Source organism: Anopheles coluzzii, chromosome 2 (assembly GCF_943734685.1).
Source record: "Anopheles coluzzii chromosome 2, AcolN3, whole genome shotgun sequence".
Classification (NCBI taxonomy): domain Eukaryota; kingdom Metazoa; phylum Arthropoda; class Insecta; order Diptera; family Culicidae; genus Anopheles; species Anopheles coluzzii.
The window spans coordinates 56,450,857-56,477,040 of record NC_064670.1 but is presented as its reverse complement, the minus strand read 5'-3'; the positions used below and the strand labels follow the sequence as shown (position 1 = coordinate 56,477,040).

General features: G+C 42.1%; 1 protein-coding gene across 5 annotated transcripts in view; it reads right to left on the bottom strand.

Annotated features, from left to right (window-relative positions):
• LOC120949617 (gamma-aminobutyric acid type B receptor subunit 2) overlaps nt 1-12,932 on the bottom strand; it is a 45,988-nt gene extending 33,056 nt beyond the window's left edge. For 2 of the 5 annotated variants that reach the window (XM_040367022.2, XM_040367025.2), the window contains exons 1-2: nt 12,824-12,931; nt 8,274-9,837 (exon numbers count right to left, since the gene is read on the bottom strand). The gene's annotated coding sequence lies outside the window, so the exon portion shown is untranslated. Of the gene's footprint in view, nt 1-8,273; nt 9,838-12,805 lie in introns of all 5 variants that reach the window. The other 3 variants (XM_040367027.2, XM_040367023.2, XM_040367026.2) reach the window with 3 other exon arrangements.
• Nucleotides 12,933-26,184: the final 13,252 nt, after the last annotated feature.

Genomic DNA, 26,184 nt, shown 5'->3' with positions numbered 1-26,184 from the left:
CAGAGTAAAACCAGTCCTGCTGCTGCGTCACTGGTCGGACGAACCGGGCTGTTCAAAGCCGTCGGGGTTTGTTTGTTTGTTTGTACGGTGGAAGCCGGAAGCAGGTTCAATATTGAACAAAGGCTTAACATTCTCCACGCCGAAAGGAAAACTTTATCCATTCTAGCATTCTAGAATCCTTCTCCTGGCTGCTGCCATCTCGAGCGCATCAAACAATGCTCGCGGTAGAAGATTAATTTACCCCTGGTGGGGATTTATGAATGAAAATACAGTTTTATCTCGACGCTGCGTATCGCATTCCAAATGCCCGGGAAGCGCACACACTTTCGGTGCGCGTGTTGAAAGTCCTGGGGAAAAAGTTGTTTTTTATTTATGCGAAAATAATCAAGCATACAACACATACACACACTTCTGATGTAACTGTTATAAAAAAAATCACCCATGTATATGAAGGATGGTTTAATTCACTTCATCACATGTCTTTTACGCCAGGTATGAAGGATTAGACCTTCATCTTCATCGTCCCGTTACGATGTTAACATCCTTTTGTTCCTACATGTCCTTTTTCCACTTTCACACATACAGGTGCATGCATACAAAGGATATGTAAATAAATGCAAAGAGTAATGTGATTGTTGTTATTGCTAGACTTAGCTATAAGCACAAAGCTTCCATTGTGGAAGTTATTACTCACTGTATTCACAAAACCGGTAACGATCAGACGATGACTTCTCAGTTTCCGCGAGCTTTGCTACAGAAGCATCTCATATTTATTGTACTGTTTTATTATCTTATTAATTATTTAATTATTAATTTTGGTTCTTGAAAGTTGTTTCTTTTGATTGTGGAAGCTTCGTTGGCGACAATAGAGAATATGATAGGTATGGATGAGGTAAGCCCTTCTCACCCAGTATCAGTGCGTGGCTGAACACGAAATGGTTTTTCTCCTTATAAATGTTTCCGGTTTGCTTCCGATGGATTGAGTGGAATCGTACACCGTAAGCAAACAAATAACAAAACCCATTAAAAACGCACACAAACTTGCACAAGTAAGCATTGGTGGCAAGATGCTGTAAGGGACAGTCGTACGCCACTGCCAAAAGAACGTGTTTTAATTTCTATGCGCTTATCACTGTTGCGAAATCGTAATAGAAATGGAAACCCCCATAACATGTGTTGGTGAGAGTGAGATCCATTTTCCCCAAGCAAGTATACATATTCTACATATTCTCCTTTTCATTCATTCCTTATTCTCGTTCTACTCTGCAAATGTGGACTAGAAAGAATCATACACCATGACCATGGCACTCGTATCGCACCTTCACGACATAAACCTTAACACGTGCAAGGGTTTTGAGTTTTAGTGATTAAAAAAATCGTTATTCTATGAGACGGATGCGTGTTAATGGTAGGTTGTGAAAAAGTAGAAAGGAACCACAAAAGCGTGAAATCACGTCACATTGCAATACACACGTAGCTCGAAGTCGTTTGCACTGATGCTGCTGATTTCTGTTTCTCGGTTATGTCCATGTTTTACTTTTCACCATAACCTATCAACGAACACAAACCTCGCATATTTAGCAGGGTTGGGTTGTTGTAAGACATTGCGTACCAGCTATAAAATTTTCATCTGCAGTCATCTCAGGAAACTCGCTCTTTGCTGTCACCCCACATAAAGTTGCAGGTGCCAAGGCAATGGTATGTTTGAAAGAGTACATGTAATTTCAAACTCATTCGAATCATAATGATGTTTCTTCGTGTTTGCGTCTTTTTAATGAATAAAAAAACATCACAACTTAAAACATGAAAGTCGTATCAACTTAAAAATCAAGAAAACTCAAATCACTTCCTACAAAATTCACAAAAACGTTCGAAAGCATTACTATCACAGACTATGATTCCAAATCCTTTCAACAAGTGTGATATATGGTGAAGTTGAGCTGCTCTCTTTTCAGAACCAATAAAAATATATTAATGTTGTGTGACCCATGCCCGACATGAGCTCAAGCCTCATTTTAACCGTCCTCCAGTAGCCAAGGAGTGTCTGACTATCCGGCTGCGTGATTCTTAATAAGTGTCGAAAGCTGGTATAGGCCGGTATTAATTTAGTCTGTTGTTAAGAATCAATTTAGGCATTAAATTATGAAAGGCAGTTGCAGCTATGGATTAGAAATATAAATTGTTTAACCTAAATAGACCACCAAGATGAATAAATTATAAAATTATGCAATTATCAAATTATGACAGCGTAGTTTGTTACGCCGTAATGCAATTATAAAAAGAAGGAGAAGGAGAGTATTTAGTTAGCAAAGTGTTTCGTTTGACATTTAACGCATCGGGAATGGCTTTAAGGATCCGCAGAGTTAAACATCGGTCGTTTGGTTGTTGAGTATGGTGACTTCTTTTCAGCATTATAGGATAGATATATTGGCGTGTCTTCAAATATGTAACTATGAATACTTCAGATCTGTTAATAAAAATGAATTGATGAACGATGTAAGTTAGATCTGAAACACATTATTTTAAAATAATGAAACTCGATTCGCTGGTCTAATAGCAGAGCAGGCTAATGTAAAGGATAGACATTGTTGTTTATTGTTGTTTATTGTTTATTGTATTAAGTGATTGGCCAAACAAGCGGCCTTATCACTGAATTAAAACTAAAACTTAAATAACTAACGCAGTGTACAATGACAAAACGGATCAACAGAATCTAGTAGGTAGGTGCCAGTCAAATAAAATGTAACGCTGATTAAATTTACGGGCCATCGCAGTCATTGGGTCGTTCTCGCTGTATGCACGTCTTGTAAGGTCAGTTCTTATTAGTGTGTAGTTACGGAACACTCTAGGAGGGACATTTATGTTGACTCTAGCCAGTAGTTCTGGCGAATCTATCTCACCGACAATAAGTTTGGACAAAAACGTACATTGGGCATTATCACGTCTCCTAGCAAGTGTGTCCAGACCAAACAACAAACAACGAGTATGATACGATGGACGAGGGGTTACATTACGCCACGGAGTGAAGTGTAGGACAATACGAGTAACTCTCTTTTGGACAGCTTCTATTCTATTGGACCAAACACTAGAGAACGGACACCAAACTGTAGAACTAAACTCGAGGATGGAACGAACATAGGACTTATACAGAGTTAACAGGCAGTGTGGGTCATTAAGTTCTCTCGAATGTCGACGAATAAATCCTAGCATTTTGTTAGCTTTGTCTAAAATATCACAGTAATGTTGTCGGAAATCTAGTTTGCGATCCAGGGTGACTCCTAAATCCCTGACCGTATTGCACCGCGGTAGTTGTGTCCCTGATATGCTATAGATATACCTTATCGGACTAGCTATTCTAAAGAAAGACATTGACGTACACTTATCAACAGAAATTAGCAGGTCGTTATTGATACACCAGTCAGAGAAAACATCAATCGATCTTTGCAGAGAAAGAGAGTCGGAAGTGTTCCGTACGATGCGAAACAGCCTAACATCATCCGCATAAAGCAGACAATCTGCTTCCGTAATGGCCAGTGTGACGTCGTTAATAAAAAGCGAGACATGATTCAATTTATTAAAGACTGCTAAATATTTGCAAAAGGGCAAGCATTAGCATGCATGGTAGTGATGGGTGGATCGAACCGAACATGTCGGGTCGGAGCCATCCACATGCGACCTGGAGCGCTCCGGGTCGTAATTTTGATTCCAGTAGGTTCGGTAGGTTCCGTAGGTTCAGTAAAGCATACGCGACTCCGACCCGTGGGTGTAACGAGTTCAGTAGGTTCATACGAGTTTGCTAGGATCATACGAGTTTGCTAGGTTCATACGAGTTCGGTAGGTTCATATGAGTTCAGTGGGTTTAGTAGGTTTGGTGGGTTCAAGCGAGTTCAGTAGGCTCATACCAGTTCAGTAGATTTGAACATGTCATGTAGTTAAGTCGTACGAGTTGAAGATTGCAACACCAGACTGTCCCGACAAAAAATAAAAAGAGAGTATTATATAATTACTTGCAACAAAAATTGATTTGCTCGGTTGCATACATAGTATTGCATCATTAAACGTAAATTTACGCCATGGTCCCGCCATGGGTTCAAGCCCCGAAAGGACCGTGCTCCCCAATACGTAGGACTGACTATTTGGCTATGGGTAATCAATCAGTCTTTCAAAGCCAAACCCACTAGTGATTCAGACAGGCCTTGAGCGACAATGGTTATTGTGCCAAAAAAGAAGAATATATTTACAATTAGGAAAGTTTACGTTTTTTAATGAAATAAAGCAACATTCTAATCCTACTAAACTGGAATGGGCCACTGAATTTGCTTGAACCCACCAAACTTCTATGAACCTACCGAACTCGTATGAACCTATAGAACTCGCATGAACCTACCGAACTCGTTGCACCCACGGGTCGGAATCGATTCCGGCCAAGCCGCATCCGACTCCGGGTCGATCCGTTGGTGGAGTCGTATGGCACATCACTAATGTATGGTGTTACGCTCATAAGAATGGTTCTTTAATCAATAAAAGAGCTCTACAACAATGTGAATTATTATTCAGGAGGGGATACAACAATGTGAGTATCAATATGAAATTACTTGTGTTGTTTGCTATGAATATTATTGCATCCTTATAAACATTCCAGATACTTGGTCTGGGTAGTATTGAGAGATGCTGATATTACGTGGATATTATTTACAATATATAGGCTAGTCTAGCAATTGGTCTAGTAATATAAGTTTATAAGTAAAATGTTTAGTAAAACGATTTACTTATTTAATTAGCTTTGTTATGTTATTCTCGATTTTTCTCCATACCCAGGAACAAAATTAGAATTCGTAGCATTACGAAAAGGCCAATATATTTGTAATTGTATTAAATTTAAACGATTGTACAAACAATAACATTAATTATTTGATATTCGATGATTATTCTCAGAAGTGGTCCTCTTTCTATTCTACTTTAAGCACTTGTACTAAATCAACAGTTGACGTTACACATTTGCATGTAAATTTCAGTCATTTCATGATAACGAGATAGAAGATTATATTTCCGTGAAATAATATTACCGGCCTTTAAATTGCCAGTTGTCAGTCAGTTAGAAATGAAACATTTCCTTCCATTTGCATGTTTATTTCACATCACATCAACCACCAGGCGTCTCCATCCAAAGGTAAATACGCCTCCCGGTGACCAAAGATATTCCATTTACGGTGAGTTAATTAAACCACTTCTCAACCAACCACTGCATGCACCCTGCCATTAATTTGTTCCAGTTCTGTGGAATCGTATCTAGAAGCCAGGGCAGATTCTCTCGATTATACAAATAATTATTGGCACGTAGTGCACCAGTGTTCCTCCTTTGTACGTAACTTTTAAGGAACCGAATGCGAAAGTTTGATAATTGCTTTAGTAACTAAAAATAAATTATTTAATTAACTAATTGTGCATTAATCAAACATTTCTATTATAACACTATTAACATAAACGGTAACAACGGTAGATTTCTCCTTTCAACAAACATCTAAACCTACTCTACCTATTTTACCAATAATTTCATTGCAGTATTAAAGCGAAAATCTATTTAATTAAATACCTATACCAGGACTTTCCGGCGGCCCCGTGGTACAGTCGTCAACTCGAACGACTCAATAACATGCCCGTCATGGATTCAAGCCTAGAATGGACCGTCCCCCCGAAGCAAGGATTGACTTATCCGGTTGCGTGGTAATGAATTAAGTCTCGAATGCCTGTATAGGCCGGCATGTCCGCGTTACTCCAAATAGAAGAAGAAGAAGCAGCACTTTAATGTTAAGGTGTCATCCATCAATTATGTAACGCTGATAGAGGGGGAGGGAGGGGGTGTCATCAAACGTTAAGAATTGTTACATGAGGGAGAGGGAGAGTTTAACTTATGTTACGTAACGCAAAATAAAATGTTAGACTATTTTTTTTTAATAGCAATTTGCGGTAATGCCGATCTAAAAAAGATCTCGCTACTTTTGGTTAACACGGACGGACGTAAAAACTTAACACTGGATCGTCACAGTATCGTTGCATTCCGTTACTGCGACGACCACTCGATTGTACAGGATAATAGCATGCGATTCGCAAGTGATTGGAAGCAAATGGCACGAGAATCATCTGTAACGCTGTAAACAGGTGTTATACCAATCCAAATCAATCATCCAATCCAACGTTTCAAACAAATTTGAGATGGAGTTGATGCAGTAAGCCGTTTTTTCGCCAGAGTTGATCATTGCTCGTAATTTTATGAATATATCAAAAATGCAGCCGAAACTTTTGCAAACATTACCGATTTTGTTTGTAATTTGTAAGACACGCGTAACATATTAAAGAACACATGTTATGTGAAATAGAATAATCAATTTGATGGTGATACAACATCTAAAGTCATAGAAACATTTCTGGAAAGATAGACATATTTATGGAGGACCAGGAAGATGGCTGGATGAAAAACGCTTCTGTCGATGGTGATACAAGAACATTGCAAACCGTGTTGAGAATCAGATTGTCAAAATTTTTTTGAATTTGATTACTACTTGGGACAACTTTTCTTTACATAAAATAAAGTTAAAAAAAGAAAAACTCACAAAAAATTGATATTGTTCAATAAACTAAGCTCTAACAACTAACTATGGGGGTTTCCTCCAACGTTACATTTTGTTACACTAGGGAGGGGGGGGGGGGGCAAAAATTTGAAATTTTTCCGTTACGTAATTGATGGATAATGCCTAATGTTCTTAATAAAACAACAAAGAATGAAATTCCTTATAATCATCCATATTCTTTCACAGATGACGAGTGCTTGTATCGTGCATAAAAGTATAAACATGGCTGCCATTTTCGAGGTCGGGGGCAACAACGTACATATTGTGTGCTTGTTGCCAAGGAATCTTAGCGATCCATACGATCCAATAATAAGCGAGGTAATCAAATTAAGAGTTAATAAACACCATTTTTTTGCTACTTTTGCCTAAGATACCGACACACTGCCAGCCAGTGAATCTGGTAAACGGTGAACGAAGTTCGAGAGTGCGAAAGGAAACAGTGCGGTTTATTATAATATTTATCTGCTAGGGATCCTGCTTTTGGTTATGGATATGGCATTTGCTGTTAGGATCTTATTATAGAAAATACTGACAAATTCTACTTTAATCGACGCATGTACCCACCTTCATGCAAATAGAAAACGAAACAGAATTCTTCAAACAAGTGGACTGAAAATATGTTGCTGTCTAAATGATATACAAAATGGTTTCTACGATACTAACCAAAATTCCAAGACAACCGTTAACAAGACAACAATCTGGATTCTACCGAACGTTCCTAAATAGCGATGTGGAATGAAAAATATAAACTTTGATTTGCTCCTTTTTCTATTTGTCCAGGATTGCCGGTAACAAAATTGACTGGTTAGAAAATTCCTTTTCTTGTTAGATGATGGAAGCTTTAGCCATGGACTACAATTGCTTTGTGATTCCACTTTCCCAGTACGGCCGGCCCACGTATTTCCAAACTCAAGAATACTTGTCCCCTTGAAATGAATAGGCTCTGAAGACCACGGTAGAGTACAGCGATCCACTGAAGAGCATCATAGTCAAAACGAGACCTGTGCCTGGGCAAGCCTACACAAACCGAACCAGGCTCGCGTAGTTACGAGAAGTGGAATTGCACTCTCGGAAACCAATTCTCCATCTTTCTCACGAAATTGTCTATCTATCGGTTCTCGTATAGCTTAGAAGAGACGCCGAACGATAAAAGCACATTAGTTTCCATGATTTTTTCCCTCCGTCATTGAATTAAGTGATAACATCTTTACTGTGTTATTACTGGCTTATCTCTAAATTTGCCATCGAAACTAAAACCGAGTTCGTCCTATCCATTCTGGTTTGGCGTTGTGAAGATATTGTTCTTAAGCCATAGTGGCGTAACCAGAATTTTGCTGATGTAACGGAACAGAACAGTGTCATGACGGAGCAGGATAAGTCGCCCATCCATCTATCCATCCATCCATCGTCAAAATATTGGAAGTCTACTGATAGACGAAAGCAGTATAATCGACTGAGCAACGGAAATGGAGGCGAAAGATGGCAAACCATCAAACGTGGCCGTTCAGCTACAACAAAAGTACCTTATCTCCCTAGTAGAGGTGAATATTCCGTGCAAAAAGCGTAAAAAGAACACAGGAATAACGTTCAGTCGTACTACACGGTTCCTGACCACTGCAGATGGGCTAGGGACGCTTCACTTACCTTGATTCAATTTGAGCTTGGAACGTCGGCGTTCGTTCGTTCGTTCGTTCTGCTTCTTACAGTCGTATTTCTCCACGAATTGCCTGTTTTTTGCTAACGTGATCAAAAGATAACGTCCTCAGGTGTACACAAGTTGCAGGACCGCATTTGGCCCATGTGCAACGATGATGAATTGCAGCTATCTTCTTGTTCCCTTTGCGCCGTCACACCAGCGCGTGCTATCGTGGAACCTTTTTTATGCAACCGGTGCACTAGACTGGTCACTGGCGATGGGCAAACCCTTCAGTAACAGAACCCTTTTTTCATCGTTTCAAAATGCAATTTCGCTCGCTGCTATGTTTCACTGTCGTCACACTGCAGCTTTTAGATCCCACGGTACACCACCATAGCTCCGCTCACAGTGGATCACATTGCTTCCCCGATGGGCGCTTTTCTTTTCGCATCTGCTTGTCTCGTTTGCACACACAACGATAGAATCACTCACAGGCCCTAAACCTACGCACACATATGATCACATTCACAAACACCTACGGGCACACACACACACACACACGCACTTACAACACTGTGCAGGCACCAGTGGTAAATAGACACACTAATGCATTCCTGATCGATCCTCCAACTCCGATTACGCCACTTTACTTCATGCGCACCCTTTGCAGCAGCTGCTACTGCTGCTTCTACAGCTGCCGCTGCCACTGAACAACATGATGATACACCACTTCAACCCAGTGACGGATGGATGTGTTTTGGGAGCTTTTGTTGTAGAGCCATAGGCAACACCAACATCAGAGCACTTGCAGCAGTACCGAACACACTCACTCACGCACTCACACACAAATACACCTCTCACAACACTCAGTATTTCCTGTCTGCACCGGAACGGGAAAAATAAGCATCCACCTGAGTGGAGCTGTAAATCGACGCCATAGGCAGCACACCCCGTTAATTCGTTGCTGAAGAGTGAGTTTGTTTGACGATATGACTTACAGCGATGTTGTGTTTGTACGGAGCGGGTGTGCCTATTTTGCTTTTCTTCGATTTCGATTCAAATCGTTCATTCCTAGCAGACAGATTTGTGGAGAATTTTATGCGCTTCCTATGTTTGCGGGTCGTTTGTTTCCATCCCCGTTACTATGGCAGCACTTTACGACCATTCCAACCGCTCCGAGACACGGTACTCTGAAATAACATCTTCACACATGTGGAGCAGTTGACTGGCTTGACGCATTGCCCACCTTCACCAAACAGTCCACGGGTCCGAGGCGTTGACTTGTTATACTGTTGCCAGCTAGATAGTGTCTCGTTGGGTTATTACTATTTGTTGTAGTTTTTTTTACGATTCCTCCTGCCCATTGGCGCAGGAAGGAAGGAGTTCCTATGTAGAGGATGATTTTCGCAACTCACAACATTGTCCGTAGCCTATTCCAGTTTATTCCTACGCCTACGCAACATTTTTGACACTTGTCCTTGCTGTAGCCAAAATCGATGTTTCCTGATACTGATACACGATGTGAACAAAACTTGTCTCGTCATTGCACGGGACTATCGCCTGTACCGAAATCTTGCAATGTAAGAAAGATAAGTGAAACAGAAAGCTTAGTATGTGGATCCTTCCCAACCCAACGATAATGAGTCAAGGGTTGACGTAAAAAAACAGGATAGAAAGAACATTTTACCCAACCAACCACAAACCTGGACGATCACTGACTTGCCAGTAGGATCAGCTCTATTTCCATTTACATACACACACACACTGACATAGATAGTACAGATTTTGTTATTTCCGAATTTCACTTCCCAGTTCTGAGCGTGTTGTAAACGCTACAAAAACCGCTCGATATGGAGCATGGTGTCTGGGGTGCTTATTGCATACACCCACCCATAAGCTAGTAGAGGTATACGGTATCACGTTAGCAAGCCACTACACATGAATGGGTTCGCAGATATCTATCAATAATTAACGTTTGATTCCGGGTGCTAACCCATTCGGACTTCCGTCCATTTTGATTTTCCTCCCTGTTTACCCCTTGACATGGGCCGTTTCGTTCTTAGTGTTTTCACCACTCACACGCCCTCGACCACTATGTGTTTGCTTTTACAACGAATTGAGTTTTTTTATGCCCACACAGACCAGCGGTAGATTTCTTGCTCCTTCACTTAGTCACGATATGTCTAATGGTTCACTTGCGCCGGGTAGGCAATTTGGTTTTTGCTCCCTGAAAAACTCATCGGTGCTTACGTGTGAAGTTTGTAAGGATCGTAAATACGAACTGTCAAAAGTAATACAAATTGATATTTAGCAAAGGCTTTTTACATCTCCCGCTGCGATGTAGGGTTAGTTATGGTGTGGTGTGAAGCTTTTCTGGGAAATCGCTTTCTTGGAAGTATCGGCCTGCGTTTGCTGGCCGTTTGTTTTTTTTTCGTGGAGTTTCACGATTGATTTACAACTTCACCCATCGAAGGCCACCATCGCTACCATCAACGGTTACCTAGTCGCCGCGTTTAACTGTCTTTCTCATTCTAGCTTCCATCCACCTTGGTTTCTCTTTCTCTGTTTCGCTCCTTTGTGACACTTCATAATCGTAAGCTTTCTTCCTTTGCTTACAAGAGGTTACATAAAACGCTACATGTGAACCACCAGTCAAGTGCGTGAGCTCTGCAATTTCGGTTGGCCTCTGCATTCGCGACCGGAGGGCACGATTCCCGTTGACCCGGTTACCCTAAGCCGCACATTACTTGACTGCCAAGGATTCCATGCGTGCTGTCTACCTCGACCGCGTACTTCATTCCAGTTTACCGCCCAACTACCAGCGCTATGTTTGGGACTGTAGCGAAAAGGCCAAGTTTTTCTAACTTCTAACCATCCCACAAGTAAGCCACACGAATGTCACACGAATGTTATGTTTCCATAGTATATCGGCCGATGACGATGCTCACAGTGGTACGTAGATTTCGATCAAGTGAATGGTCTACTTTTTACGGTCGTTTCGCTTTCGTATGCCCTCCTGCTGTATGCTTACATGGTAACGGATGCTGGCTATGTCACACATTGCACAAGAAAGTGATGTGTAGATAAGAATGACGATGGTGATGAAAATGACATCCTTTCTGAAAATTGTTTATCTCGCAAGCGAGCATAGCACTGGATGGAAGCACCATCGTTGTTTAATGGAAAAAGTTGTAAATCGTAATGAATAATTTTTCGATGGAAAAGAGCGTGAAAACTTTCTTTCTCTCCTCCAGCCGAAGGAATTATCTTTTCTTAAGTAAAATGAACTTTTGTTAAGGTACAGGTTAGTGGTGTTAATGGAAGATGTCCCAGTTACCTTGACTCTTCTTTTGTTCTATTCTGTTCTATTTTTTTAGTGATTGTTTTTTCGACTGTTTAATCTTTTTTGACTGTTCTTGATGTTCAATCATTTTGCATTTCCACACTTAATTCAACTTTTCCCTTCGTATCATACGGTAATTTCAAGAACAACCATTACATTACATGTTCCACGCGAGGAAAGATGAGCTTTTTATGAGATATTTGCTAAAGTGGAACGCGAAACCCTCACTAACTATAAACGCAGAACGAACAAGAAACATTCCGGTACGAGTGCAAAAATCTTCAGTAACTACTAACACCCAGTTTTACCCAATACCAAGGAATAATGTACAGTGCTAGCAACAGCAACGTATGAGTGAGAGTTCCTGTGCCAGGGTTTAAGGGACTGAATGCTACGCCGTCTGAGATGTTATTCCTCAGAACTGAAGGACCCTTCATATTATCCACGAGGATGACAAGTGGACCTTCCAGCAATGGTAACGACACGCTAACAGTGGTAGTGCAGCCAGTGTGGTATTAGTAGTAGTAAGTGTAAAGCTTACTGTAACGGTGATGCTTGTCATTTGAATAGTACGGCTGTACGAGCAGAGCAGTATCAGGTCGGCATGTGCATGTGGCACGAACAAAAGTTGATCTGATCTTATGCAGTACATAATTTTACCGTTCGTTTACACAGCACATCGGATGATGACGATGATGATGCTGGTTCTCTCACCTTCACTCATTACATACGTACGTAGGCACCGTTTAGCAACGTTTAACACCATTAAAAAGCGTTCGCATTTACAGGTAGTATGTCCTTGCCGAACGGGCGGAGGCTACTACGATGGCTCGTAAAAACCGTCATTGCAGGAGGGTACCGTAACATTTGCGCTGAGTAATAATTTGGGAAATTCATACACCAATACGCTGCCAGCTCGCTGCTAGCTCGGACAGTGACACACATTTAATGACGTTGCCTGGCTCCCATAAACAAGTAAAAGGGTGGAGTACGGAAAACGCTTCCGATCCGGTAAGCACTCCCGTACTGCTGAATGTTCCGCAAGCAGGCACAGAAAGGAAAGTATGTTACGGTTGTGTGTTGCCTCCGAATCCTCCGAAAAGTAAGTAAAAACACTTTTTGTTCAGTCCTACACGCACAAGCACACGCACGTGCACAAAGTAATGGCAGTTTTTAATCCCAATCGTAGCTACTAACACATTCACAATTGCACACCTCTTGGACGGTACACGGGATCCCGTGAAATGGTTCGATATCGACGGATAAAAAATGCCCACTGTCACTTCAGCTTGGCAAGGACCTAATGGCGAATCTAGAATGCTGGCGTGCGGCATTATGCCACTGATCTGCCTCTCGTTCGAAATGCTCCTCTCAATCATTTTTCTCTTACTCTCTCTCTCTCTCTTTCTATATTTCTGTGGATGTGTGTGTGTGTGGCTCTCTCTCTCCTAAATTATCTGTCACTCGTGGCGCTACACGCAACCGGGTGGGTTCCAGCTGTCGAAGCAACCTTTCGTTCACAGGACAACGGCACAATTGTCCCGCTACTAAAATGACGCCAAACACAGAACAAACACTTTTAGGTACTGTCGCTCAGAGCCTTCGCATCGAGCTTGAACGTAACATTTTCTCGTGCATCATCTTTGTCGAGAAAAACATAGGGAGAAAGAGAGAGAGAGATGTTTTTCCCGAATATCGAAGAAATGAGCAACAGTGGCCGCCCGTATTTGTGTGACCCTCGGAAAAGTCAGGAGAGATGCAGGAAAATTCGGAAAAGCTATACCAGTAACACCTACACGTTCCAGGGATGACCGATGCTTGCGAATGGCATCGAGAGAACGGACTTTTCGTTAATGGAATGGTGGCTTTACCCACCCGGTTCACCTCCTTTCTCGACACGAGCCGCATCTGCCATGCGCGGCAGCAGTGGGTTCGTTTGCAAAATTCAAACGAATTGATGCGTTTGGCGAGAGACCTAACAAAGTGTGAGCAAAAGAGCGAGCTCAAAATTGTTGCCTCACCTTGTGCGAGACTTGCTGTGCTGTGGGAATACCGTGTGTAGGATCCTCTACCATAATGCTGCTGTGTCGTTGGGCAGTATACTAATAGACTCACGGCCCAACGTGTCCCGTGTGTCGTCGGTTCTGCTTACAGCATGAAAAGACGTACTATGCCATACGAAAGAAAAAAAAAGATTGTCGGAGGGTTTTTCCTGTTCTTTCTCATCACACGTTTTTGGGGCCGCAGATAACTTTTGAATTATGACGGTTCAATTCAACGGGCCGGTGTGATGAAAGGTTTCAGTTCCGTTTAACGTTACGATGCCAAAAGCTAACGGACAAGCGGTTCAGGGCTTTTGGGCAAATTTGGTTGCTGTTGTTGGGCCATCCACGGGGTACTATCCCAGAGACTGCGAGCTATCGATCGTCGACTGCCTCGATACTACGGTTGTTATTAAATACCAGAACTGCTGTCCTTTGCAGATCTTTTTTTTTTCGCTCTCTCCGTAAACAACGCAACATTTTCCAACTTTTCAAAGCTTCAAAAAACTTGCAGCCTGCAGCAATACGTTCTAAATCTTTACCGTTCCTATGGGACTCATTATCACCGGATGGCTGGACTATTTGTTGCGTATGGGGTCGCGGAGGGAGTGGGGGGAGAGAAAGGGCCATAAACCCACCCTATAACGTGCGTGGCAAACGGCCATGATGAATCCACGCTGTACGTGTATAGGGAGCGTACGACTAACTCGCTGGTAATACATGAAGGCATCTCTGGGAGTTGCACTCAACCATCAAGCAAATGCTAAGTTATGACGGGCATGCGGTATGGTGGTTCCATTAGCACTATCAGCCGAAGCGACAGGCAACCGAGCATTCAGCCGTGCACGATCGCGAAAGAAGGTAGCGCCAAATCATCTTTAGCAACAACATCTCCCATAGCAACCGATAGAAATGTAGCAAAAACTCTAGAGACCAGGGAGCACATTGATATGCAGAACGGATTGGATACGTACGTCGTTGAAAACGGCTCACAACATCGGACACTTCCGGACAGGAAAGTTGTGCGAGAAACGACTAAAACCAGTCGCGCTGTTTGGGATGTGTGTTTGGGTGTGTGTGTGTGTGTGTGTGTGTGTGTGTGTGTGTGTGTGTGTGTGTGTGTGTGTGTGTGTGTGTGTGTGTGTGTGTGTGTGTGTGTGTGTGTGTGTGTGTGTGAATGTGGGTCGTACCACAACGACAGCATTTGCATAAAATGACTTTTTGAGCTGGAATTCTTCAATAAAGAAGGAGATATAAAATGGCCAGAGTGATACGATTCATTGGTAGCAAATTGGTGGGTTGTGCAAGGTAGGAATATTACGAGCATCCCAAAAGGGAGCATGCATTGTGGGTTTGCATGCCAAACAAATGCAAAAATGATGCAAATGTGACAATCAGCGTACCGCTGCACGATTCAGATGGCAGAGCTGAGATTTGTATAAAGCTCTCAATCCATCGCACCAACTAACACCACGTATCGTTAAGGTGACAATGCTTATGATTGTGATAAAATTGTGTAGCTTTCTTTTTCACATCTTCTTGATTCGATAAAAGAAAAACTGTGGACCATGGAACAGAACAGGACAGAAGCATCACAGTGGATGAAAGTAATTAAAACAGTATCGTCCGAAACGAACTATCAATTTCTGCATCACGAGTACAACACGTCATCGCTGAGTAACAGATCCGCCAAGTAATAGAGTCGGGCAAGCACTACCAAAGCGTCGCAAACATCTGCTATTGGTTTAATTTGGTGACGTTCGCTTGAGTGCTGTCATGTGTTTTGGATCTACTCAAGTGTATATTTGTGTGCAGCCGGGCACAAATACACACCGACTCACCAATAGCACACGCACAACACTCATTAGCTTCCAGGTTCTCTCGGAGTTACTAGCTAGGTAAATCGTCAGAAATCACAAACAAAGACAAAGTGTCCGATCTTTGCCCGTACACCCTCCTGGCGTCCGTTTACGGTGGACCTAACCGCCAAACACATTCACATCGAACGTGATGGCGTTAGACAAATGCAATACACAGTAGGCCACACTGCCCAAATTGCCGAATCACGCATTACGCCTGCTGCGTTAGAAGACTGACGGACAGAGTAAGACAGTAAAACTTTAATTCATTAACCCTTAATTAGGTAATTAATTAGCGCACGCGATTCATCTTCTTCGCATGAATACATTCCAAGCACCGGTACCTTGGCACGATATTCTGACGCTCTGGCATGGGTGTCCAGTGCTGGCAAACGATTCCGCCTGGCCTCCTCGTTTACGAGCGCAATGTACGTGTCCGAGTTTTCGGGATTCGGTCGTCGCTTCCCAGGTTCGGTTTGCCGGATTTACAGAACCTTGCATTCATCCTTCAATCCATTCGAACCTCATTTAGCATGATACCCCGCCAGTCCAGGCCCATCTCAACCCCACCAATTTCGTTCAAGGATTAGCGCACCAGTGCACGGATACAGCAAACAGGAAGCCTGATCTCATTAGAATATCAAAGCGTTTCTGCAAGCAGCCTCGTAGACTGAGACGGTTGCCGTGAGGTGGAAGATAAGTTTCAATTTAGATTTAAACGGTAATGAGTTGCATGACGGCAAGGCGAACGAAAAGTGAGGCTGTTTGATCGTGCGCTTACAGCACCTAGAAAACTTTGTTCCTTGCTTTGGCTTGCTGTCCGTTTTTTTTTTGACGGACCATTATCAAAATCCCGTTTCACGCAAAGCAGGACTTAAGCAGTACATGTCTCTCAGAAAAGGATGGCCTTGATTTGATAGCAAAATTTATTGAAAACCTTTACTTTACGCGCGCTGTTTTTAACGGGTGACAAAACACTTTACTGTCGTCGGTATTTAAGCCCATCGAAGTGCCAATCATTTGATAAGTGCGATTTGAAAAAGTGCTGTTGTTTGGCAAATAAAAATACTTTTATTACACCCGTAATTGAAATTGTACAGCACCTCACGATGCTGACGGTACTAAATTTTGAACGGCAAAAAGCACGGCTTACGGAAAGTCAAAGTCACGTTATTAAGGAAGATGTTGCTCCATCTCATGATAGGACGTAGTTAAATTATAATGAACAAAACTCACAACAGCGTGCTGAATATTCCGATGATAAATTATAAACATAATGCTCAAGTAGGAACAGGAAAAGTAAGACAGAACGAAAGTACGTAAGAAATGTCGGCAGTTAGGAGGAACAATTTAACATAAACATTACTGTTTAAAATGTCATCTACTCAGCGGTGCGTTATGCTCTGTCGTGTATCAATATTATCTAAGAAAACTCTCCCGGGAATGAACAGTATGGTAGAAGAATGCTTGAGAAGCACTATACACGGTTTGCCGCCGCCATTCTTCTTGCATTGATCGCTTTGCTTTTACTGTGTGACATTGCAAACTATTTACAGAAGCTGAAATGCCGCAGGGAAATATCGCAAACTGCCGCTGGTGCTTCAAATGGGAGTTAAATAAATGATTTTTATTCTCTTTTGAGAAAATCAACATATTTCGATTGTCGGCCACAACATTCGATAGGCACAGGAATGGAAGAAAAATAAAAGAGATTTACGAATATCGATGTAACCAGAAGAATCAAACCATTAAAAAGATTATCGCTTTATAGTAACGGTCATGCTAATCCTTAACGCAATTACACTGCTCGAAGCAAAGCTTTCAATATCGAATTAACGTTTTTAGTATTAAGTATTAAGTTCATTGTTTACATTTTGAAAAAGATGACCTTTTTAAACATACTTACTCACTTATCCGATCCACCGCTTTAAGGTTTTGGCGTCTAGCAGAAGTGCCCAAAAACGATCACGGGCCTGTGATTTCTGTTTTTGTCAATCTTGTTTCCCGGCCACATTTGTTTATCAAACGCCTTGGACCTGTTTTGTTCTATCAAAAGCACAATCGATGCTTTCTCTCAGCTTGAATTATTTACGACCGGTTATAAGATCCGTATCGGTTTGGAATCAGATCTAAGATGAAGCGAGACCTGGACCGGGAAACAGTTTTGTTTTAAGTTTAACAACACGCAAACTTCGTATTTCAAAACCATTTAAAGGATCAAACACACCGAAGCTACCGATTTGACACCTTCAAGATAGGCCGTTTTTATTTTGCGCTATGCCCGATTCATATTTCACAAGGCTCGTGTGGGGGATTTGGGGTTGTATTGTTGTATTGTTGTATTGTTTATTGTATTAAGTGATTGGCCAAACAAGCGGCCTTACAGGGTTTACCAGTCCAATAAACAACTGTCCACTTGTTTATAACAATAGTCGTTTTGAATAGACACCGCTGTCTACCACTTGCTCACACGTCAGATGGTGTAAGCTACTCTGTCCAATTCAATAACACAATTTTCGCCTTCGATTGCACAACGGTCGGATTCGGCACGGTTTCTTGTGGTTGTTGTATAATTAACAAAATTAATGTTTTGATTTATTGAAATGTATGGTTTATACTGCATATTTCTTGAATAAAAGAAACGTGTTTGAAAATGTTTTGTTTTTGTAAAATTTGTCAAAACAAAACAAACTATGCACGTCTTGTAAGGTCAGTTCTTATTAGTCTGTAGTTACGGAACACTCTAGGAGGGACATTTATGTTGACTCTAGACGGTAGTTCTGGGGAATCTATCTCACCGACAATAAGTTTGGACAAAAACGTACATTGGGCATTATCACGTCTCCTAGCTAGTGTGTCCAGACCAAACAACAAACAACGAGTATGATACGATGGACGATGGGTTACATTACGCCACGGAGTGAAGTGTAGGACAATACGAGTAACTCTCTTTTGGACAGCTTCTATTCTATTGGACCAAACACTAGAGAACGGACACCAAACTGTAGAACTAAACGCGAGGATGGAACGAACATAGGACTTATACAGAGTTAACAGGCAGTGTGGGTCATTAAGTTCTCTCGAATGTCGACGAATAAATCCTAGCATTTTGTTAGCTTTGTCTAAAATATCACAGTAATGTTGTCGGAAATCTAGTTTGCGATCCAGGGTGACTCCTAAATCCCTGACCGTATTGCACCGCGGTAGTTGTGTCCCTGATATGCTATAGATATACCTTATCGGACTAGCTATTCTAAAGAAAGACATTGACGTACACTTATCAACAGAAATTAGCAGGTCGTTGTTGATACACCAGTCAGAGAAAACATCAATCGATCTTTGCAGTGAAAGAGAGTCGGAAGTGTTCCGTACGATACGAAACAGCCTAACATCATCCGCATAAAGCAGACAATCTGCTTCCGTAATGGCCAGTGTGACGTCGTTAATAAAAAGCGAGAACAGCAGTGGTCCCAAGTTGCTGCCCTGAGGGACGCCAGATGAACTCTCGAAAACCTTAGAGGAGACACCATCGATTTGTACGTAGTAGCTACGTTCAGAGATATAGGACCTGAACCAATTCACCAGCGGAGTAGAGAGACCGATCCGGGCGAGCTTAGCCAACAGCAAGCGATGGTTCACACGATCAAACGCAGCCTTAAGATCAGTGTATACTGCATCCATCTGAGCTAAGGAAGTAAAGGCTGCGTGGCAGTTGGAGACGAATTCCACCAGGTTTGTGGTAACACTGCGTCGAGGAAAGAAACCATGCTGGCGTGTAGAAATATAAGAACGACAGTGATAAATTAGCGAGTTTTGTATGACGATCTCAAACACCTTGGCACAAGAAGGCAAGGTGGTTATACCGCGGTAGTTCTCAGCAGAGTTTTTATCTCCTTTTTTGTACACCGAAAACATCACAGAGGGTTAGATGTGATATGCACTTTTAATTGTCCGAACACTGTATATGTTTGTAAGATATTGTTAATTCACAAGTTTATTTCACTTTAGAACTGATTGGTCAGAACGCTACTCTTTGGGTCTGAGGTCAAAACGCGACCTGTTGGTACGGAGATCAGAACGCTACTTGTTGGTATGGGGATCAGAACGCTACTGATCGGGTCAGAGTTCAGAACGCGATTGTTTGGTATGGGGATCAGAACGCTACTGATCGGGTCAGAGTTCAGAACGCGACTGATTAAGCTGATAAGAATTCTCTCGATCAGCGCGTAGCGCTCTCTCGTTGAGCAGCGCACGGCGACAACGATCAAGTTCCCTCTCTCTCTCCTTCTCTCTCTCTCGCGCGCACGTATGCTAAACGGAATTCGGTTTCCTCAACAGCTCGATTAGAAATGACAGTGCCCAATTAAGGGTTTACGTCGCCTGAATAAGTATTTACGGCGACCGATAACGCTTTGACTATGCCAGATTGGTTAGGTATACCCTGTAATACTTAAACGAGTTTAAAAAGCGAACCATGAAACAATTGAAATCTATTAGGAGGAATAATAATACGAAATAGAGACATAGGAAAAAGGTAGTAAGACTAGTTCTGGCTTCTAAATTGAAGGTTAAAGTTCACAGTTATAATTCGATTAACTAGGAGTAATCGAATGATGCGAACAAATGCGTATTCGTAACATCTTCTTCCAGTTCCTATCTCGCTTCAGCGTGTCATGGATGTCGTTGTCTAACCCCGCGCTTCGAATGACGTCTTCCAGGGCGACGTTGAAGAGCAGACAGGAAAGATAGTCTCCTTGCTTCAGACCCCTGCTAGATTTCAACGATTCCGACATCAAGTTCGATACTCTCACCTTGCACTGCACCCCATTCGTGGTGGCCTCTAACAGCCGGATCTACTTCTCAGGGATGTGGAACATCATGCAGTTCTATTGCTCATTCCGGTCTATGGTGTCGTAGGCCGCCTTGAAGTCGATGAACAGGTGGTGTGTAGGGGTCTGGTGCTCTCGCCACTTCTGGCGGATCTGCAGTAGAGTAAAAATTTGATCGATGGTGGATTTTCCTCCATCAAACCCAGCTTGGTAGCTCCCGACGAAATTTGTAGCAAGGGGCTCCAGCAGCTGTTCGTCTGACTCTTCAAAACGGCGCTGCTTGGCCTGGAAGAGCAGGGTTTGCTGTTTCCTCAGTCGTCTATAGATCTCCACGTTCTGACGGGTTTCATGCCGTAGCATGCGAGCGCGCGCTGCATTCTTCTCGGATAGTACTCGTCTGCACTTTTCGTTCAACGATTACTTTTTCTCTCTACGTGCTAAGCGGCCGATGTTGTGTTCGGCTGCAGTACTAATGGCTCGATCCACTATACACCAGTGTTCTATGAGGGGTAACGCGACGATGCCGTTGTCGGCCGGAATCGTCTCCCCTCGCGCTATCGCCTACCCCTTCGCCACATCAGCACACTTCAACCTGTCCAGATTGAGCCTTGGGGTGGGATGACTCCGTTGATTATTAAAGAAACGCGGATCTTTTAAACATTTCAGAAGTTTCATTTTAACATGTTTTTTACACGATCGTTCACTTCAACTGATGATTTGCAACTAACTTACAGTAACATGAATCGATCGTTATAAAATTTATTAAAGACTGCTTCTATAAATACATTGTTACTTCGATTACACGCGGCTATTTGGTTCCTCGATCCTCTCCGACGATCGCTCTCAGGCGCTTACGGGTCGTCAACTGCAGTAACAGTACCGATACATCCTCTGTTATCTTCAATTATTGGGAGAAGTTTTGTAAACGTTAGCCCAAGATCCTCCAAAAGTCTCCCAAACAGTCCCAACCAAATAGCTACAGCCGTAGTAGCACTTAAAGCGACGTATGCAGCTTCACTGGATGTTGTGGTAACAGTTGTTTGTTTTTTGCTTGACCATGAAACTGTGTTTCCAAAAACCTTGAATATGTAGTACCTTAACTGATTTTCGATCGTTAATATCGGCTGCCCAGTCTGCATCTGCAAATCCGACGAGCTGTTCGACTTGTTCGTTCCTTTTCAAAGTAAGTACCAAATTCTTTGTACCTTGGAGATACCATACAATTCGCTTCAGCGCTATCCAGTGTTGGTCCAAGATCCTGTTGAAATCGACCCATATATTTAACAGGATAACTCAGAAGTTCACGGTAAGGTTCTGTTATACCGGCATCTCCTGTTCCAAGTTTCTGACCTTTCTCCATAGGTGTTCTTGAGGAATTACAATCTGCCATGCCAAATTATTCAAGAAGTCGATCGATATTGGCAACCTGTAACAGCTTCATAATTCCTGCATTTTTATGATAGTCGATCTTGATTCCCAAACAATATTTCAAAGTTCCACAATCCTACATCTCGAATATTTCCAATAATTTCAATTACAGCTCCATGATGGTATTTTTGTTTGTGCCTGCTATCAAATCATCGTCATATAGTGCAATATATATGAAATCGTTACCTTGTTTGTTAAGCCAAGTGTAAAGGAAGTAGTCATGCTTGGAACGAACAAATTCTAGCTACAACAGTGCGTCATTGAATTTTTCATTCCAGCAACGGGGCGATTGCTTTAGCCCGTATAATGATTTCTTCAAACGGTATACCATGCCCGAACATACCTTTTGGCTAACACCGGCCAGTACTGTTCGAATTGTTGTTAGTTTTGCCACCGGCGCGTATGTTTCGTGACAATCCATTCCAGGCTTCTGCAGAAAACCCTTCACTACTAGTCGGGCCTTATACTTTACTGGATTACCATTCTCATCATCCTTTACACGAAAATGAATTTCAATGGTTTACACGATGTCAGTCGCTTCACTAATGCTCAAACTTCGTTTGTTTTAAATGACGACAATGCATCCTCGATAGCTTCCATCCATAATGTACGATCTTCCCGATCCACGATTTCGCTGTACCTAGATGGTGGTTCTGTTGACAACTGTCTAGTGCCATTCGTTTGGCATGTTAGAATTAATAAGCATAGTTCTGACCTTCTCAACCATCATTCTGTTAAAACGTTCTGCAACGACATTCTGTAGACTACCGTACACTGCAATTGAATTCCTTTTTGCTGGTAATATATTAGCTGCTCACTGGATCATTATTCACGGCCCTGATGTACGGTTATTTTGCTTATTTTTCTCTTGAAGTGAGCTGGTGCCATTGTTTCATACTCTTTGAATCGCTCAAATACCTCGGACTTACTTGTAATTGTATATACTACCGCAAAGTGCTTGAAATTATTTCTGAAGCAAACAAAATAGTTGGATCCGTTTCATACAACAGGATCTATAGGACCCCAAACTTCTGAATGTATCCTATCTAATATATTCTAATACGTTGAATGTGGGCGTGTGGCTCGTATTCGGTTACCATCAAACGGTTCTCTACAATGTTTCCCGAGAACGTACGTGTCGCAAAAACCACGCTGCTTTGGCTTCGGATCTAAACCAGCTACCATATTATGCCGCACTAAAGCGTCCATAGAGTGTTGACTAGCATGTTCAAGACGACGGTGCCATAGTGTACTCACCTCAGATATACACATACTTGCAGATGATCGGATCGTCTCCAGCTCTAGTTGCAACTCGTAAAGGTTTCGCCGTATATGAGCCACAGCAATCATATCCTTCTTGTGTTGCATTATAGCCTTCTCACAGACATTTTTGCGAGTGAAGAGATCATCAATTCCAGCATCCGACATTTTCTTGACAGAAAGTAGGTTGCTTCTCAACTCCGGTAGATCAATTACATTCGTGATTTCCACCGTACCGCCTTCTTTGGTTTTTTTTCTGTTAAGCTACCTTCATACTCGCCTACCATAACACCGTCATTGGCAACGTCCACCACGAACGGTTCGTTGAGTTTCTTTTTATTTTTTAAATATTTTCTATTGTTGCTGAATTGGTCACTGCATCCAGTATCAACGATGAAAGAGTTTACTACGAATAGCTTACTTTTTCTTCGACTTGAAGTTGCGATTTCACCATTAAACTCACAGTTTTCTCTGCCACGACAGAGTTGGCGTTTCTTTTTTTATTTATTTATTTATTTATTTATACAAATGTCCGCCTCGAGGGCTTAACAATGTTTCTTAATTACTAAGGAAAGGATAAGGATGAGGAAGAATGAAGACGAGAACGGAAGAGGGATAAAGGAGTGTTAAAATCGAACAAATGATAGTATGAATTAAATGCAATCTGAGCTTTAAGGAATGGGTCATTTTGCCCATATCGAGTTAGCCGGGTGGGAATATAGAGAGGTGGCCTATTGCGAAGAAGACGGGAAGGGGCATAAAAGGAAATGGCAGATAAGAGATAAGGAACATCAAGCTCATTAAGGATGACGCTGGCAATGAAACAAGCTTGCAAGTGCGAGTGGCGAGTTTTTATCGAGTCAAGACCCAAGAGTCCACAACGATGTGGATAAGACGGGATTACTGCATTATCATGACCCGAAAGAAAACGCCTCGTGGCAAGTCGAGTAAATTTGCGTTGAACACCTTCCAATCTAGCAATATCCTGCACATTATTGGGGGACCAAACTACACAAGCGTAATCGAGAATGGGGTACCCAGCAACAATAGAGAGACTTGAGACACAGGGGATCGCGGATAAACTGAGACAAACGGGTAATAAGGCCCAAAGTACGATAAGCTTTCGATATGGTCTTTGAACGTAAGCTTTTCATCCAACGAGACGCCAAGATCTTTGACTAAAGTTACACGATTGATGGGAATATCCCTTAACGTGTAGTTCCAAAGTACCTTACGGGTGGAACGACCAAACGAGATGGCGTTGCATTTTAGTGGACAAAGACGCAAGCCATTTTGTTCACACCAAACAGAGAAAGAGGAAAGTACATTTTGAAGATCACAACAATCCTCAGGAGAAGAGACAGGAAAGAAAATTTATAAATCATCCGCATACATAAGAAGACCATCGGGGGGAAGCACATTTACACAGTCATTTACAAACAAGACAAACAAAAGGGGGCTTAAAATGTCCCTTGTGGGACATCAGACAGGCCCACAAAGCGGTTTGATAGACAATTTAAGACACGGACTCGGTAAGATCTTCCAACTAGATAGGACTTCAACCAGGCGATAGATTCATTAAATCCAAGTTTAGCTAATTTTTCCAATAACAAATTGATAGGAACACTATCAAATGCTGCCTTGAAATCCGTATAAATCGTATCCACTTGACGACCAGAGGCCATGTTGTTGAAAATGAACGAAACTAGGGACATGAGATTAGAAGAGGTCGATCGTTTGGGCATAAAGCCATGCTGGTGAGGTGAAATATAATGCGCTACTCGCTTAAGCAGTGAATAACATATTCGAAAATCTTGGCCAAAGCACAAAGTAATGACACCCCGCGATAATTTTTGACGTTAGCTCTTTCACCTTTCTTATGTACAGGCACCAGCCATGCACATTTCCATAACATTGGAAAGGAACTGGAATTTAACGACTTTCTAAATAAACGATACAGTAATGGAACAAAAATAAATACGCATTTTTTAATCACAGATGAAGGAATACCATCGGGACCTGGAGAGATGGAGAGCTTGAGCTTAGATAGAGCCATAGCAACAACATCCTCATCAATTGCGATATCAAAAGAAGGGATGACATTTGATGGTGTATGGGTGAGGCCATCCGACAAAGACAAGGGACAAATAGTTGGGTCAACGAATACGCTTGCGAAGAGTTTAGCAAACAAATTACATTGGTCAGCGGGAGAACTGGCTGACTCGCCGTCCAAGGAAAGTAGGGAAGGTATAGTATTAGGGTTTACCCTGACATTACAATACCGCCAAAAAGCTCGCGGATGCATCGAGAAGCGATCTTGGAGCCTAATTAAGAATGCGTTGTTACGCTATCGGTTATAAGAGCGATACGCACTAGCTGCATATTTGTATATACGCAAATATAAATGTAGCCAATATAAATGTAGTTTACGATTTTTATCTGCTCTAAGTACTCTTAAGGTTCGATTAGACCACGCAGGATAGGGAGGGGGGGTAATGCGAGGACAACACAGGGGGAAAGAGGAATTGACAATATTGGTAAACTTATTTACTACTACATCGATATCACAATTTTCTTCGATAAATGCCCAGTCCGTGCTTTCAATGATTTGGCTGAAGTTGAAGAAATCCATTCGTTTAAAGTTGAAACGGTGTAATGAAGAATTAGACGAAGCACGAGGCATCATTATCGGGATCGAATCGGGAATCGATAGGGACAATTCCATTGCCGGGTGATAACGATCAATTGTGAGAAGCGCATAAGGAGAATCGAGAATACTGGTGCAACTACGAACCGTAGCATCGTTGGCGAAGGCGAGATCTAATTGACGCCCACGGAAATTTTTTACATCCGATATTTGAAATAACTCATTTAAGTTCATCCCGTCCGAAAGCCAAGCCCCATTAGACAGCACGTTGTAAGGGATGAGGAATTTATCGGGCGACGGTGCAGCTTTCCACAAGAGAGAAGGAATGTTAAAATCGCCGAGAAGGAGCATGAGATCCTCAGCATTCATACTCTCCAAAAGGATCGACACACTCTCATGAAGCGATTCGAATACACTTGCAGAACCACTCCGGTCAGGGGGTATGTGGATTACGCCGACGTACAGAGAAGAGTAACGCAATCGAATGCGAACCCATAACAGCTCGAGCGAT